Source organism: Bos javanicus, chromosome 6, assembly GCF_032452875.1.
Source record: "Bos javanicus breed banteng chromosome 6, ARS-OSU_banteng_1.0, whole genome shotgun sequence".
In the NCBI taxonomy this organism is placed as follows: Eukaryota; Metazoa; Chordata; class Mammalia; order Artiodactyla; family Bovidae; genus Bos; species Bos javanicus.
The window spans coordinates 98949080-98966450 of NC_083873.1; positions in this window are offsets into that span (position 1 = coordinate 98949080).

Sequence of the window (17371 nt, forward strand, 5' to 3'; positions counted from 1 at the left end):
TCAGAATGGCTGCTATCCAAAATTCTACAAACAATAAGGGCTGGAGAGGGTGTGGAGAAAAGGGAACCCTCTTACACTGTTGGTGGGAATGCAAACTAGTACAGCCACTATGGAGAACAGTGTGGAGATTCCTGAAAAAACTGGAAATAGAACTGCCATATGACCCAGCAATCCCACTGCTGGGCATACACACTGAGGAAGCCAGAAGGGAAAGAGGCATGTGTACCCCAATGTTCATCACAGCACTGTTTATAATAGTCAGGACATGGAAGCAACCTAGATGTCCATCAGCAGATGAATGGATAAGAAAGCAGTGGTACATATACACAATGGAGTATTACTCAGCCATTAAAAAGAATACATCTGAATCAGTTCTAATGAGGTGGATGAAACTGGAGCCTATTATACAGAGTGAAGTAAGTCAGAAAGAAAAACACCAATACAGTATACTAATGCATATATATGGAATTTAGAAAGATGGTAACGATGACCGCATATGTGAGACAGCAAGAGAGACACAGATGTAAAGAACAGACTTTTGGACTCTGTGGGAGAAGGCGAGGGTGGGATGACTTGAGAGAAAAGCATTGACACGTATATTATCATATGTGAAATAGATCGCCAGTCCAGGTTCGATGCATGAGACAGGGTGCTCAGGGCTGGTGCCCTGGGATGACCCAGAGGGATGGTATGGGGAGGGAGATGGGAGGGGGGTTCAGGATGGGGAACACATGTACACCTGTGGCTGATTCATGTCAATGTATGGCAAAACCACTACAATATTGTAAAGTAATTAGCCTCCAATTAAAATAAATTAATTAATTTTAAAAAAGTTAAATCTTACTCATCTCTGCTACTAAGAAGCCATCTTAGTTTAGCTGAGTTGGGCCACTAATGTGTTGTAGGAAATAAATAGTCTGGATACTTTCTTTTGCCTGCCCTCTCCTGTCACGTTTTCAGGTTCCTCCTCCAAGGTCTTCCAGCCTGTTTGCTTATTTTCTGTCCCCTGTTGTATCCTGGCAGCCAGATTCTCTGAGCGCCGAGTCATCACTTCTTTCCCCTGATAACCAGACTCAGGCTAATGGTCTACTATGCTAATTGGCTAGAATGTAGGGCCTCCTCTGATCCCTCGACCCCAGTCATCATGGATGAGAGGCCTTGTGTAGAGCATGTCCTTTCCTGAGTTTTCTTATCACCTGGTATGGTACGTGTGAAAGACAACTCAATTAGAAAACAGGAGGGAGTTTTATGTCCTCTCTCTAACAGTTATTACTAGTGCTTGATTATGAAAAGTTTCTTTTTTAAAAAATTGAGGTATAGTTGTTTTACAATGTCGTGTTAGTTTCTGCTGAACAATGAAGTGAACCAGCAGTATGTATACATATATTCCCTCCCGGTTGGACCTACCCCTCGTCCCTACCCCTCCACCATCACAGTCATCTAGGTCATCGCAGAGCACAGAGCTGAGCTCCCTATGCTGTGCAGCAACTTCCCACTAGTTATCTATTTCACACGTGGCGGTGCACATACTTCCATCTCAGTCTCCCAATTCGTCCCAACTCCCTCCCCTCCCTCTGTGTCCACTCATCCATTCTCTCTGTCTGCATCTCTATTCCTGCCCTGCAAATAGATTCATCTGTACCATTTTTCTAGATTCCACATATATGTGATAATATATGTTATGTGTTTTTCTCTTTCTGACTTACTTCCCTCTGTAAGACAGTCTCTAGGTTCATCCATGTCACTACAGATGACCCAATATCATTCCTTTTTATGGCCGAATAGCGTTCCATTATACCAAATCTTCTTCATCCATTCATCTGTCAGTGGACATTTAGGTTGCCTCCATGACAGTTTCTTAATTGCTGTCTCCCTGATCATTGAATTTCACCATCTTCTAAACGAGCAGGATTGGAGGAGGAGGCACCAGCATAGACGCCATGCAAACTGGGAGGTACTCTTCTCCAGTGAGACTCTATCTCGCTTTCTTTATCTTTGCTTTTCTCTTTCCTTCTTCTCTTTTGTACTCTCTTTCTTCCCCTCTTCTCTTCCTTTCCCATTTCTTCCATCCTTTTTTTCCTTCCCCTACTCTCTCTGCTAAACTTCTCCCCCTTCTTGTAGCCCTCCTGTCTTTCTTACCCTCACCCTACCGCTTACACTTCAGTTCTTCAAGGATATGTAGTTTTCCACTCGAATCCTATACAATGAAGTGTGTGTAGTAGGGGAGCAGAATAAGGGGAAGCCTAAAACAAGCAGGATGGTAACAATTAGGAAAAGTTGGTACGAGGTTGGGGACAAGGATGGAGAAAAAAGAGATTGTATAAAATATTCTCATTATCTTTGAAAAGGAAAACATATGTTCTTCAGAAAGGACAAATGTTCCTGGTAATTAAGTCTGAAACAAATTTATTACCTGAACCTTATGGGAGATGCAGAAATTTTGTTCTCAATAAGATCTTTAAAATTAAAGCAGTAGTTTGTTTTAAGATGTTATAGTATGCCTTAAGTTAAGCTGAGGGCATGAAGTAAGAATCTGTTCAGGGCCAGATCATGACTTCTGGTGTCTTACCTTCATGATGTAAATATTTTATCCAGGGATAAGGCCTAGAAAAGTGAAAGAAAGTGAAAGTCACTGAGTCCTGTCCTATTCTTTGTGACCCCATGGACTGTAGCCCACTAGGCTCCTCTGTCCATGGGATTCTCCAGACAAGAATACTGGAGTGCGTAACCATCTTCTCCAGAGGACCTTCCAGACCAAGAGTTCAGTTTAATCTTGGAGAATAATATGAAATTTTTCATTCAATTGAATTCAATAATTGAGTTGAATAAAATAATCTTGAAGAATAAAGGCAGCTATCAAATGGTATTCCATACATATAATTTTTATACCATTAAAATATAGAGATTATTATTTGCAGAGAAAACTAGAAAGCTAGAGAAAACTGGCTGAGAATCAAAAGTACAATGTTCTGGGGAATGTGGTACTGGAATCAAAGATGTCTTTGACTGTGAGTAACAGATCCCTGGGTCAGGAAGAACCCCTGGATGAGAGCATGGCAAGCTATTCCAGTATTCTTGCCTGGGAAATCCCATGGAGAGCAGAGCCTTGTTGCCTGCAGTCCATAGGGTCACAAAGAGTCAGACACGACTGGGTGACTGAGCACACACAACAGAAAACTCTGCTCACGTTGCCCAAGTGAACAAGAATGCAAGGGACGGGTAGGGTTCCTTGTGTAGTAGTTCTTTAGGGTGCTAGGTTTTTTCCTATGCGATTCTCTTGGCTCTGACCTCTGCCACTGTTTGGCTTCATTCTCAGGCAGGATCACAGCATCAGTTCCAGAAGTCTCATCTAAAACCAACAATGACCAGAAGAACCATGAGAGCATACCTTTCTCACTTTGTCACTCTCTATGAGTGAGAAACTTTTCCCCGTCACTGCCATGCAGTGTCACTGTTGACACTGCATGGTGACAATGGCCAGAATGAACTCTTCGGTACATTATTAAGACAGTTACCTGCAAGGGGAACAATACTAGCTTAATTGGTTTAGGTTAATCTCATGAAGTGGGAGGGTGTTGGGGAGTTAGCCATCAGGACCTCCCAGTGTTTCTGAAATCACACGTGGCGTCAGTTGTTTGTAGGTAATGGTTGGGTGCCCTTGGCCCATGCCCTTTGGTCCTGCCCTGATGGACATCTAGAGGTATTCATTCTGTGATAAATTCGATAATTTGTGTACAGATAGTTGTAAACTTCGGTTGTCTTTCGAGCTTTGTCATTCCTTCCTATATGATATTTAAACAGAAAATTAGGTCAAATATAATCTCTCTCTTTTTTACTCTAATGCCCTTATCTTTGGGCTTCCCACGTGGTGCTAGTGGTAAAGAACCTGCCTTGTGGGAGATGGAAGAGATGCAGGTTCCATCCCTATATCGGGAAGATCCCCTAGAGGAGAGCATGACAACCCACTCCAGTATTCTTGCCTGGAGAATCCCACGGACAGAGGAGTCTGGCAGGCTTACAGTCCACAGGGTCGCACAGAGTTGGACACAACTGAAGTGACTTAGCACAAAGGCACACACACACCCTTTATCTTTAGCTGCAATCTCTTGCGGATGTTGGCCATACTTACTCAATTACCCTGGATATTTACACAGAAACTTCATGGTGGACATAGTAGCTTGGTATTATCTCCATTCCAACTGTGTTCTCTTGGGCCTTCCTAAAATGCAGAGTCTGGAAAACTAAAAAAAAAATATTAGAAACAAACCACTGCATTTTCCAGATTATCTTGTAGCTGGGCTCCTGGGTTAAAAATAGGTTCTGCCTACTAGATGTGTTCTTGTGAGATTGGGAAGGCAGAAATGAGCCCACGGTCCAGCTGCTTTGGCAGCGAGATGCTATCCACCAGGGCTACAGACACGCGTTGAACTTTTCTGCAACACTGGATCAGGGTTGTCACTTGCTTGTGGCTACGGAGAGCAATTGTAGTGACTGCACCAGCTTCATGATTCTGGATCACAGTTATGTTGGTGGATTCTTGACACTAGAATTACCAGGCAGTGTCCTGAGTTCCTATCATCTTTTTAGTGGCCCAGGTAGAAACTTCCATGGCAGACCAGCTCAGTAGTATTTCTTTAGTAGCTGTTGCTAGAGGCCCAGCCTGGAATCCTCTTCTCTAGCGTTTCTAGTTATTTTGAAGCATTTAACTCCCTGTTTTAAATTTTTCTGCTTACATTAACTCGAGTGGTTTTTGGCTGAAACCTGCCATTCTGTTCTCACATCAAACTCAATTTGTTTAAAACAAAACACCTTTCCTAATTAGCTCTTATTTCTGACATTCTTAAGGATTGTCACTCACAGTTATCTTTTTTCTCCTTCTTTTTTTGTTCACAGCCAAACAAATCCCTCAAAGTACCTCTTTTTGTTTGTACCTGTCTTTCTAGTCTTCATGTTAGCATTAAAATCAGACATTACTACTTCTTAGGCCTGGAATGTTTAAACAGTCACTTGGCTATTCTTCTCAACTCCATTTCTCTCCACTTTTTAACCGATCAATGCCCCCATATGTCAAAAGTAATCTTTGTAAAATACTGTTTGTATTGTATCATTGCCATTCAGTGCAACGAATCTTAAGAGATTTTTTAAACTCTCAGCCTTGCATTCAAGGTTCGCGAAAATCTAGTCTCAACTAACCTTTTCAAATGTATGTTTTTCTTGGGGGTGGGTGTGTATAGAGAGACTCTGCTGTATCAAAAGTGCTATGTCATATGCTTCTCTGGCAATTTCATTAAGACTTCCCTTCAAGGTCAGTACTATCATCCTTATTTTCCAGGTGAATAAGGTGCAACTTAGGTTTGTTGAATAGCTTTTCTGATGTAATACAACAAGCAAATGTTAGGCCCAGAATACAAACTTCCACTGAGTGGTTCCAACACTCAACATATCATGTCTATGTATAAATTCTTCCTCAAAGTCACAATAGTCTACCGAATGCCTGTGGAACAGACACAAACCCACTCTTGGACCTATGGTCTTACATTTCTTCCTCCTCTTCACAAATTCCCTTTCCTCCTGTTCATCTTACTAAATTTCAGATCTCAGTCTAGATCTTCTCCTATATATAAAGGCTACTCTGAAATTTTCAGATAATTTCTGCAATTCAAATGATTTATTATCTGGCAATAGGTCTTAAGAAATCTCATATTGGAATGTGATATTCTTTGCTTTAACTTTTCACATGTAAGTCTTGGCTCTTATAGTAGCCATTATGCTCTTGAGACAAGAATGATGTGTGACATGTGTACAACTCCTCTATCCACTTAAGGTACAGCAGGCATTGCACTGAACTTGGAACTCGAGCTGGTCCTCAGTCCACTGCTTATTATCCTTGAGACTTTAGATGAGGAAATTAACTTTAAGGAGGGGATCTTTTTTCCTACTTTAAAATGAGCTAAAAAAGAGTTTCCTTCTCTTTCTCACAAGGCATTGATTCTCAGCCTTCAAGGTTCTGATGAAAGCTACAGGTCGTTCTCTGGTAAACAAATGTACTTGTGTATAAATACATTAATTATTTGTTCAATTGAAGGAATTCTTGTGCTTCTTGAAGCCATTCATAGAGCTGGGTCAATAGTCCCTCTCATAGTGTTACTGTGAGGATCAGATAAAATATTGCATGTGAAAACTATACAAACGTAGATTAGATGAAGTGCGGTGCCATCAGCAAAGTATTAAATGAATAAACAAATGAAACTTAGGCTTGATAGGGATCTTAAGTATTTATCTAGTTTATTCCATCTGTTTTCAGAGTTTTCCTAGAACTTTTTAGATCATTATATTAAAGAATTCCAGAAAAAATAATTCCTACAGTTCAGACTTACTGTAGTATACCATTTCCAAAGATTTCTTTCTTGAATATAAATTAGTGATTCATAAAAGAAGACTTACATATGTTTAATGCACATATGGAAAAAAATTTACACTAACTGATAGATAAATACATGCAAATTAAAACCACAGTGAAATATTCATCACGTATCACAACGCAGTATGAAACTGGCTAAATTTTAGCATACTCAGGTAACAGAATACATTGTAGTAGCCCTTTAGATACTGTTATCAAATCTCAGTAATATAGACAAATGGTCACATCGAATTGCTATGAAAAAAGAACACTTATTAAATTCTATGTAGAGTACCGAAAAAAGAATACGTTTTTTTGCATAGAAAGCAAAGCCAGAGAGGACCCATACCAACATCATCATGATCGTTGGGAGTTGAAGACATCATGGGGGGTTGTAATATTTTTTTGTTTGTTTGTTTGTATTTTTAACTTTCAGAAGATTAAGCATGCATTAATTTTATAATAAGAATAAGTTGTTAAAGTTATGTTTACATTTGATTTAAATTCTTCTTGTTTCTTCTTACATTTTAATGGAATGGAATATAGTTGAGGAACATCTTCCATGGGAAGATGTTCAACATAGTTTGTGATCTTTTCATAGTTCCCGCTTACACATAGCCAACTAATGCAAATTTCTTGTTTTTTTTCTCCTAATTTGCAACTTGCTTGTCTTTCACTGATTCTCTTTCAGTATTGTACTGTAGTACACAAAAGTTATTTCTGAAGTCATTAACCTCTCTCCCTCATGTCTTGGATTTCTTTGACATGAATCTAGGAAGGAGATAGATTCTTTTCTCTAAGATGAGGAATTCTTTTTCCTAAGAATTTCTATTGTGAGGTTGGGGTAGTCAGTGTGACATGCTATGGAATAAAAAGACATTGGGAATTTATAGTCCCCAAACCTGGTTTGAGATCTCCTCTCAGTGTTTTCCCAGACATATAAATTTTTAGAAATCTTTAATCTCCTTCAAATTTAGTTATCTTATCAGTACATGGTAATAATACATGAATACATATCCATACGTACAGATCTAATTGAATTCAAAGAGTTGTGTTAACAGCTAAATGTGATTACAACTCTACAGCTCTGAGTTGTATTTGTTCGCTTGTCAAGTAGACTGGCAAAGGAATGGGGTGAAGGAAGCAGATAAGCCTCAGTTTTCCTGAAGTATAAGAATAAGTGATGGTCGATGTTAGAATACACCAGATTTGGGTCAAATCATGGTTTCTTACTCACATTTCTGTCTTTGCCTTTCCTTCTGTTTTTTCCCCCATTAAAAGCTCAATTAAATATACTAGGAGAAATCGCACCCTTTCAACAGCCTGTATTGGCATGGTTTTCTATTTTACCATCTCTGAAAATTGAGATGTGACCAAATCATTTCACGTCTGGTAGCAGAGATAATATATGGGATCGTATGCTTCTGTAATGCCAGAAAAGCATAATCCAATTTAGTAGAGGAAAGGAAAAAAAAAAAAAGAATGGTGATAAATTTCTACATAAATGGCTCATGTCGGCATGAGATCATCTAAAATCCTATTATTTGTCAAGTAAAAAAATGGAGATGAAAGGAATTGGAGTCACTTTCTATCACAAAGTTTGTGGCAGAATCAAGACACAGCTAAAGCTCAGGGTATCGTATCATAGTTGTTTCCTGGCTTCCCTTTCTGGGCTCACCAAAAACTTCAAGGCCAGGGTATACAATTAGCATCTTATACTTTACTCAGAAAGTGTCATCAGCCCTTCTGTGAGTATGATTGTGTATGAGGATAAATGGGAATGTAAAACAATCTGAAATCATCACATTTCCCATATTCACACAGGCTAAGGTCATTATTATCCAGTCAAAGCCTTCCTTGGGTCTTATCAGTTGATTTTAAGGCTTTGTAATACATTAAATATGCTGGTTATTTTTCTGTGTGTTGGGCAGGAATATCTGATTTTGTTTATTCAGTGGTATTACTTTAGGTTGGGCTTCCCTGGTGGTTCAATGGTTAAGACTCCACCTGCAGTGCAGGAGACTTGGGTTTGATCCCTGGATCACGAAGATTCCCTAAAGAAGGGAATGGCAACCTGTACTCTAGTGTTCTTGCCTGAGAAATCCCATGGACAGAGGAGCCTGGTGGGCTACAGTCCATGAGGTCGCAAGCGTCGGTCATGGCTTAGTGACTCAACAACAATAAATTATATATGCTGGTCATTTTGCTCTGTGACAGGCAGAAATATCTATTTATTCAGTGGTCTTTCCTTAGTTTAGGAAGATGAATCTGGGGTTGTTGTCTTGAATTTTCCTTCTTGGTTATGCTCCAACCCTCACTCTAGATTTTATAGTAATTAATGCAAAGGGGGTTTTCTTTGCTTTTTTGGATTGCAGATGTGAGTGTGTTAAAGTTTCTAGGGACGGAAAAGATAAGTGGCTGCTGCTTTGTTTTCTCTTGCTTGCTCCATATATGAAACTATTCTGATAGATCTGCAGGAAGAGATTTAGTCACAGATGGCAGAGGTCAGTGTCTTGTGTATTCAATGTAGTCAATAATAAAGTCAGGACTTATGCTAACTGAATGTTAATAAGGAAGCACAAGGACCTTGGAAAGTCATTATGTCTGGTCATTTGCTTCATAATATTACTCCAACAGGCTCAGGAGGCTAATACAAGGAGATTTTTAAACAAGTATCAAGAAAAGGCCAGAAAAATAAGGAAACAACTGAAATGCTGTGTTGATTGTTAGGTTCATGTGATATACTGTAGCTCAGCAGAAGGAGAATTTTAAAATATAGTTTCTATTCAACAGAGGAAATAGTATGATTTCTTACTGAAGGAAATCTGGTCTTTACCCAAATCAAATGTTATGGTTCTTCTTTTCTTTTTTGCCTAAATAGTATGCATGCGTGCTCATTTGCTTTAGTCATGTCCAATTCTTTGAGACCCTATGGACTATAGCCTGCCAGGCTCCTCTGTCCATGGAATTCTCCTAGCGAGAATACTGGAGTAGGTTGCCATGCCCTCCTCCAGGGTATCATCCTGACCCAGGGATGGAACCTGTGTCTCCTGCATTGCAGGTGGGTTCTTTACCACTGAGCCACGGCGGAAGCCCCTAAAATATATGATTCCTTCTAAATATAATGGTTTTCTATGGACACTAATTACAGGTCCTTTGAATGAAGTTAGTCATATAATAGTATAAAACCGGTACTATTTTTCATGAAAGAATATTATGCATCAGTGCACTTGGATAAGTTGGGTGCAGAAGGGACGAAGCTGGGTGATAAGTTGGTGACTGGTATAGGCAATGCATATACATGTAGACTAGCTCTCATCTCCCATTCTCTGCTTTTTCTTCTTATGCTTCATTTCTTTGTAGAGTGAAGGTTAACACCACATCTATGCGTTCAGGCCACACTCAGGTTTCACCCTTTGTTTCCTTTCTAATTCTTCACTCTGTATGCTCAGTAGATAGGCATGCCCAAGAGGTTGAGAAGGAAGTCACAATGGCACAAGTTAGACACAAACATACAAAAAAGAACAAACTTGTCGTTACACAATGATGAGGTCAGAGGGAAGCACTGTCAGTTGCCCTATCCATAAGGAGAAAACGTATCAGTTCCTCAGGGCAGGCAGGAGTACAATAACTTCTTTTCTTTGGGGACTCATCTCATCCCAGGCCCTGCTCATCAACTAATGTTACAAGAGAATTATACAGTTTTGAAGCTTAAAGTCACTTTAGAATTCTTAGTGTATGGTTTTATTATTTTACCTATCCATCTATCTCTTCAATTTAACATGTGTAGAACTCAGGTTCAATCCCCTTGGCATTGTGTTATTTTACCAAAGTGAAAGAGTTAGTCACTCAGTCGTGTCCAACTCTTTGTGACCCCATGGACTGTAGCCCACCAGACTCCTCTGTCTATGGAATTCTCCAGGCAAGAATACTGGAGTGGGTTGCCATTCCCTTCTCTAGGGGATGTTCCCAGCCTAGGAATCAAATTTGGGTCTCCCACATTGTGGGCAGAGAAAATACATCAAATCTAGTTTTTGTTCTTTTGTGATGTTAGCAACTCTCTATTCATATAAAATGGTCTTTGTGTTTATCCAGTATTCAAGATAATTCGATTCTTAGGAAAACTCATGGGTTTCAAATATAATTTAAATATACTTGATTATTTTAAATCCATTGCAAGGCTTATCCTGTTAGAGTTAAATAATTTCACCTTTGGCCAGTGGTCCACTTTCTACTAAGTCACTCAGTCATGTCCAACTCTTGGCAACATTATGGAGTGTAGCTCGCCAGGCTCCTCTGTCCATAAGATTTTCCTGGCAGGAATATTGGAGTGGGTTGCCGTTTCCTCCTCCAGGGGATCTTCTCGACCCAGGGTTGAAACTGCATCTCCTGCATTGCAGGCAGATTCTTTACCTCTGAGCCACTGGAGGAAGCCTGGTGTTAGTCCCATTCTCCCCACATTTTCTAGTGGTTTTACTGAATCTGCAATATCAGATCATATAACCATCACATGCTAGAATCCCTCCTTTTAATCCTCACTAAATCTTAATTCTATAAGTAGCTATATATTTAATGTTTTCCATTAGTTTCTAGTCATCTTGCTTGTTTGAAGCTTGTTCTCTGACTCCTCAAGAAGCATTTATGAAGACAATAGTAAATGAATTATTATTGCTTACTGTCTGTCTTTTTTATAATTTAAGGTCAGTTTTTGAAAACATGGACTTCCCTGGTGGCTCAGCTGGTAAAGAATCTGCCTGCAACGCAGGAGATCTGGGTATGATCCCTGGGTTGGGAAGATCCCCTGGAGAAGGGAATGGCTACCTACTCCAGTTTTCTGGCCTGGAGAACTCCATGGACTGTATAGTCCATGGGGTCGCAAAGAGTCGGACACAACTGAGTGACTTTCATTTTCCTTTGACATAAAATATTGTTGTTGAAATATCACATGATAGGTCAATTTTCAACAAATGGTTTCAAGTCTTTTTTATTTCAGGAACTCATTCTTCAATTATAGTCTTTAGAATTTGTTTTAATACTTGTCAACGTTGGTTTTCTTCTTCAGATATTCCTGTGATTTGTATGTTGGGTATTTTTAGCCACTCTTTGGTAGCTGTTTTATTTTCCCAAATCACTTTCCTCTCTTTATTCATTTAGTTTTGATTTAAATTTTTTTCTCCTTCTCATCTTCTATTTCTCTTTGCATATTATTTGTAGTGTTTATTTGCTCTTGTTTTCTTTTAATTTAGTCTTCATTTCTAAAATAATTTTTCTTAGTTTCTATTTCTTAGTGTTATAATCTCAGCTTTGAGTTATTCCAATTTTTATTTATGTTACTTTTTCATATTACATGATTTTATGAATGCCTTTAACTTACTTTGAGATATTTTGTTACAGTCTTGATCTGTTTTTGAGGAAATCTTTTTGCATGCTTTCATTGTAGTTGTGCTGTCCAATATGGTATTCACTAGCCACATGGAGCTATTTAAATTAAATTAATCAAATTTTAATAAAGTTAAACATCTGGATCTTCAGACTCACTAGTCAATAGCCACATATGTCTAATGGCTACTTGTTGGAAGGCATAGGTATATAATATTTCCATTATTGAACAAAGTTATTTGGACTGTCTGGACCATAGGACTGTTATTCTGCTCCTTATTATCTATTCTCTTATGGTAACTAATACAAAACATAGACCTCAATACTTTTCTGCTGATCATTTTTATATAAATTTAGTTTTTCAGAAGCATTAAAATGAGACTTGACAGAACTTGATGTACCTTTACAGAACTCTCTCTTTCTGCTTTATTGTTTGCTTATTTTCATGTAGTATTAAAAAACATGAGAGCTTGATTACTGAGATTTCTTGGTATTTTTCCCTGGACCCACTATCATCTGGACCATTTCATGTCTTTGTCCCTGTCATGCTTAATTTTAATTTCACTGCTCAGTATCACAGCCTGTTCTGGGAGGGATTTCCGGATGATGAGCTTCATGTGTGCACAGTAGCAGGATAGCTCGAGCTTTTTTAGGTTGTTGCTTAAGCCTTGTACATATGTACAGTTGAAATGAGCCAAATCATCAGAGTGTCAGTAACTACTTTCGAACCGGCCTGCCACAGTTTCCAGTAATACTTACTAGCTGTTTGGAGGGACTCCTGTCTTAAGGCCATGCTGCTGCTGCTAAGTCACTTCAGTCGTGTCCGACTCTGTGCGACCCCATAGATGGCAGCTCACCAGGCTCCCCTGTCCCTGGGATTCTCCAGGCAAGAACACTGGAGTGGGTTGCCATTTCCTTCTCCAATGCATGAAAGTGAAAAGTGAAAGTGAAGTCGCTCGGTTGTGTCTGACTCTTAGCGACCCTATGGACTGCAGCCTACCAGGCTCCTCCGTCCATGGGATTTTCCAGGCAAGAGGACTGGAGTGGGGTGCCACTGCCTTCTCCGTCTTCAGGCCATAAACCTCTGTTATTTTCCTCTGTTTCTTCCCGCACTGCTGTTGACAGCATGTACATTTTGTGACTGTTGGTAGCTTGTTCCTACTTGCTTATAGTTTGGATATTTTGGCGACAGGGGGATATCTTGTCACCTTGTTTTGTTGTAAGTGTGGTCCATGAGTTTTTAATCTGGCTAACAGTTGCTCTGGCTCTTTTAATGGGAGAGTTGGGAATAGTCTGAGCCTTTGCTGCTGCTGCCATCCACTGCCTCCCAGTTCCTTTGAGAAATAAATTGTTTGAAAATCCTTATAAAACTCTCTGCTAGAAGAACTAGCTCTTCACCACTGTCTTGCTTTAGTCTGGACTGAAGTCATATTGTTGATCAAAGATTGTTGGTCTTCTAGCAGTTCTCCAGTGAGGTTATTCTACACCAGGCCTGCAATAACTGACTTTTTGTTTAATTTGGAACTACACCTTAAGATCTTTTCCTGCTCAAGTGCTATAGGTTTACTGTGGATACTTAATACATATTGCTTAATTGGCTACTCGCTGAGTTATTGTGTTTGCTCCTCGTTGTTTAGAACTTTAAAATTAATTTGAGATTTATTTACTCTAAAAATTTGGTTTTAATACAAGTCATATAGTATGCATAATATACCTATTAAATTTGTAAAATTCAAACTTCAAAGTATCTTTGCAGATCCTCTAACACCTCACCTAAGCACTACTGGTTTTTGTGTCAGATAATTCTTTGTTGTGGAATTTGTCCTGGGCATTGTTTAGAAGCATCCCTAGCCTCTACCCACTAGATGTCACTAGCACTCCCCAGTTGTTACAACTGAAAAAGTCTCTGGACTCCTCGAAATGTCCAAAGGTAGGGAGAATGGAGGTGTGGGATCAGGTAGGAATTGTCTCCTGTGGAGAACCCACGGTCTACTGGTTCTCTCATGCCATAGTTGAAGAACAGGCAGAAAGACAAGCAGTAATGTATATATATGGTCACAGGGCTATGTCAAGATTGTTATTTACACTCTTCTGGGAACATCATCACAAAACACAGGTAATTATGGGCAATTATATTTCATCTTTGAAACTGGATGTTGAAAAGACTTTGGAAATCAGGATAAAGACCTTTTTGGGACAAATTATTTCCATCTCTACTGTGGCTACTTATTGCAAGAATAAAAAGTGCTCAATGCTGTCTCTTAAAGACTAAAACACTCAATAGACTTGTTTTTGGACTTTAGGGAAGTTTGGAAAAGTGTTGCTTGGATAATAAGATCCTATAGGTTTGTTGATTTATAGTAAGGGGATTATTTTAAGACTGCCTTCTCTTTTGGAATTTTCTTTGATAGAATTAGCCAGGAAGAAGAAAATACTGGTAAATATTAAGCTGTCGTTAAAAACTGCTGGGAAAGTAGCGAAACTGGTAAAGGAACAGTACTCCCAGCATCTTGGTAATTGGTGGGAGAATTCTAAGTCCAAAACCTAGAGAAAAGTAAAGCCTTTCTCTATCACCATCTGCTGGACACTTTTTAATCATATATTGTTCCATATCCTGTACTGTCTTTGGCAGAAATGAGAAAGCAGAGAGAGAAAAATGAAAACACCATGTACATTAGTAAGTTCAGCATAGTTTTATTACTAAATATTTCTATATAGTTTCATCAATGACTCTTTTTGATGTCTTATAAAATATTGCTGTTTTCTTTCTTATCCCTTTCTTAAAACTATAAGTTTTAGATATACTAGAAGAAGAATGTGGAGAAGATTTTCATAAAAGTTTGCTGCAATAAAGCTGGTCTATAATTTCACCTATTTTTAATCGATAACAGAATGGTATAGATTCATATAGATTGGGCTTCCCTTGTGGCTCAGCAGATAAAGAGTCTGCCTGCAATGTGGGAGACCTGGGTTTGATCCCTGGGTTGGGAAGACCCCCTGGAGGAGGGCATGGCAACCCACTCCAGTATTCTGGCCTGGAGAATTCCATAGACTGTATCGGCCATGGGGTCACAAAGAGTTGGACACAACTGAATGACTTTTACTTTTCATAGATGCATAAAGTATTTTGTTAGATTCAATATAGTTTCTCTCTAATGCTGTTCATGGATGCCAGGCAATGGAATTGCATCATGGAAAAGATCTTTTAAAGAGACATCTTTTCATTACTTTAGAAATGTATTACTCTCTCTTCATGGGAAGCCAAAATAAATGCTATTTGTATTGCATTTTATTTAGTGGTAAGTGGTGTTTAAATAAATTCGAGGGAAAGGAAGTGAAATAGAGGGCAAATAATATTTGTTGAGCTTATAAATGTATATATGCTATCTCCTGTAACCTCAAAGACCGTGTAAGTATTCTTACCTTCACTTTCCAGATAAGGAACATTCTATTATATTAATAATATCTAAAAATGAAGCTCATATTCACTTTAGAGTTGACAAAGCATTTCAAAAATATTGAATGATATCAGGCTATTAGGGGTATCGAGGTACTGATGTGATAGCCTATTAGTAACATATAAGTATGAATGTTTTATAGATTTAAAGCCTTTCAAAATTATTTGATTCAGTGAAGCTCAATCATGTAGGGGACCTTATAGTCTAGTTTACCTATAAACAATATATGGTATGTAATAGATGCTCAAAAAATATTTGTTGATTCAACTGACTACTTTGTAAAGAGCATATAATACTGTTTACTTCAAGGAGTTGTAAGAATTGAATGATCTAATGCAACAAAGCACCAGACCCTATGCAGACCCCACCAGACCCCACCAGACCCTTCCATTGGTGTTCATTCTCTTCTCTTCAATGTGGATTCCTTTCCTGAACAAGCTCCTGCTGTTCATGTACCAACCTTTGACACTCACCAGTGGCTGACATTTGCTTTGAGACAGTCTTCAGTCGCTATTCTTGCTAGGCCTGGATCAGTTCATTCCAGTCCAGGCATGGAAGTTTCCACTGAAGTAATCAGTGACTTGAGGCATCTCCAGTTCTCAAGCCTTCCATATGAAATTAAGTTAGCAAGTATAATTCCAAGTTCAGGACACAAAACATGAGACATTTGCTTGAGTTGTTCAAGAGGCATTGAAAGGACCATTTGGTGGGAAAGAAGGAAAGGGGAAAGGAATGTTAGAGACCCATTTGCCCCTTGATGTGGTTACTCTTCATTCATATTCATAGAACTTTGGGACATCAGTGCTTTGGAACTAAGAAACTAAGTCTTTCCAAATGTCCACAACAAATGTTCTGTTCGGGTGCTCTTCTAGAACTCCCACTGAGTTATAAAAACTCATTTTATTTCACTGAATTTGTCGTGCAGCTCTATCCTGATGAATATATGACAGAGTGAGAGGCAGGACAATTTACTGCACTTTCCTTTTCAATCTTTAATTTCAAGCCTAGTTCCCCTATGCATTTGGGAGCCAGAAGAACCTAAGATTTTAATATGTATGGTGATGTGCATTTTAACAAAGTTTAAACTTCAGAGATTAAATATGCCTTCCTGCTCTGTAGCGTGCTAGCTGCTGTGTGAATAGTAATGAAAAACTGAGAATAGGGGGAGCGAAAAGCTCCTATATGGCAATTATGCTTGGGAAAGAGAATTTAGCTTTCATCAAGTTTACTGATAATCCTGAATCTTCATACTGAAATGTGATTCATTTTTCTGAGATGCCTGCCATGTACCTTTCAGAATATTAAAAAAGGAGGGGGGCATACATTTTCTCCTTTACACCCCCCACCTCCAATGGAAAACAGTTAAACATGACACTCTTGATATTGACAATCTTGAGAAGAATGGGTTAATGAGCATTGTTTTTGTATGGAGAAGAAAAGTGAAGAAAGAATAGAATTTCTGTATCTCCATTTTTTGAAAGGGAATTTATCAAGGCTTTTTGGTAAGTTATAGAATTTTTATGTGGAAGGGGTATGTGTTTGGGAAACGGAAACATGCTGATCCAATGTTAGTATATACGATCAAAGAATGATTGTTTTTAATACAACTTGAGTTTCACCCAGTTCCCATGTATTTGTGCCTGTAGGGTACACAAAATTTACTTGCTTCAGCTCACTGAAATGTCAGTGTCCTCCCGCTCTCCACACACATTAAAAAGAACAAGACATGGTAGTGTGAGTATGTTACTGTAACTCTCTCAGGGAAGCTACTGTATAACATAGGGAACTCAGCTCAGTGCTCCGTGATGACCTAGAGGGATGGGATGGGGAGGCTGGGAAGGAAGCTCCAGAGGGAGGGCATATATGTATTCTTTTAGCTAGATTCCTGTTGTTGTACAGCAGAAACTAACATAACACTGTAAAGCAACTGTACTCCAATTAAAAAGAAATATCCTATGAGAAAACATAGTGGGAAAAAGAATATTAAAAAAAGAATTTATAGATATATATAACTTGAATCACTTTGCTGTATAACAGTATTGTAAATCAACTGAAGTGTGTGTTAGTCCCTCAGTCGTGTCTGACTCTTTGTGACCTCATGGCCTGTAGCCCACCAGGCTTCTCTGTCCATGGA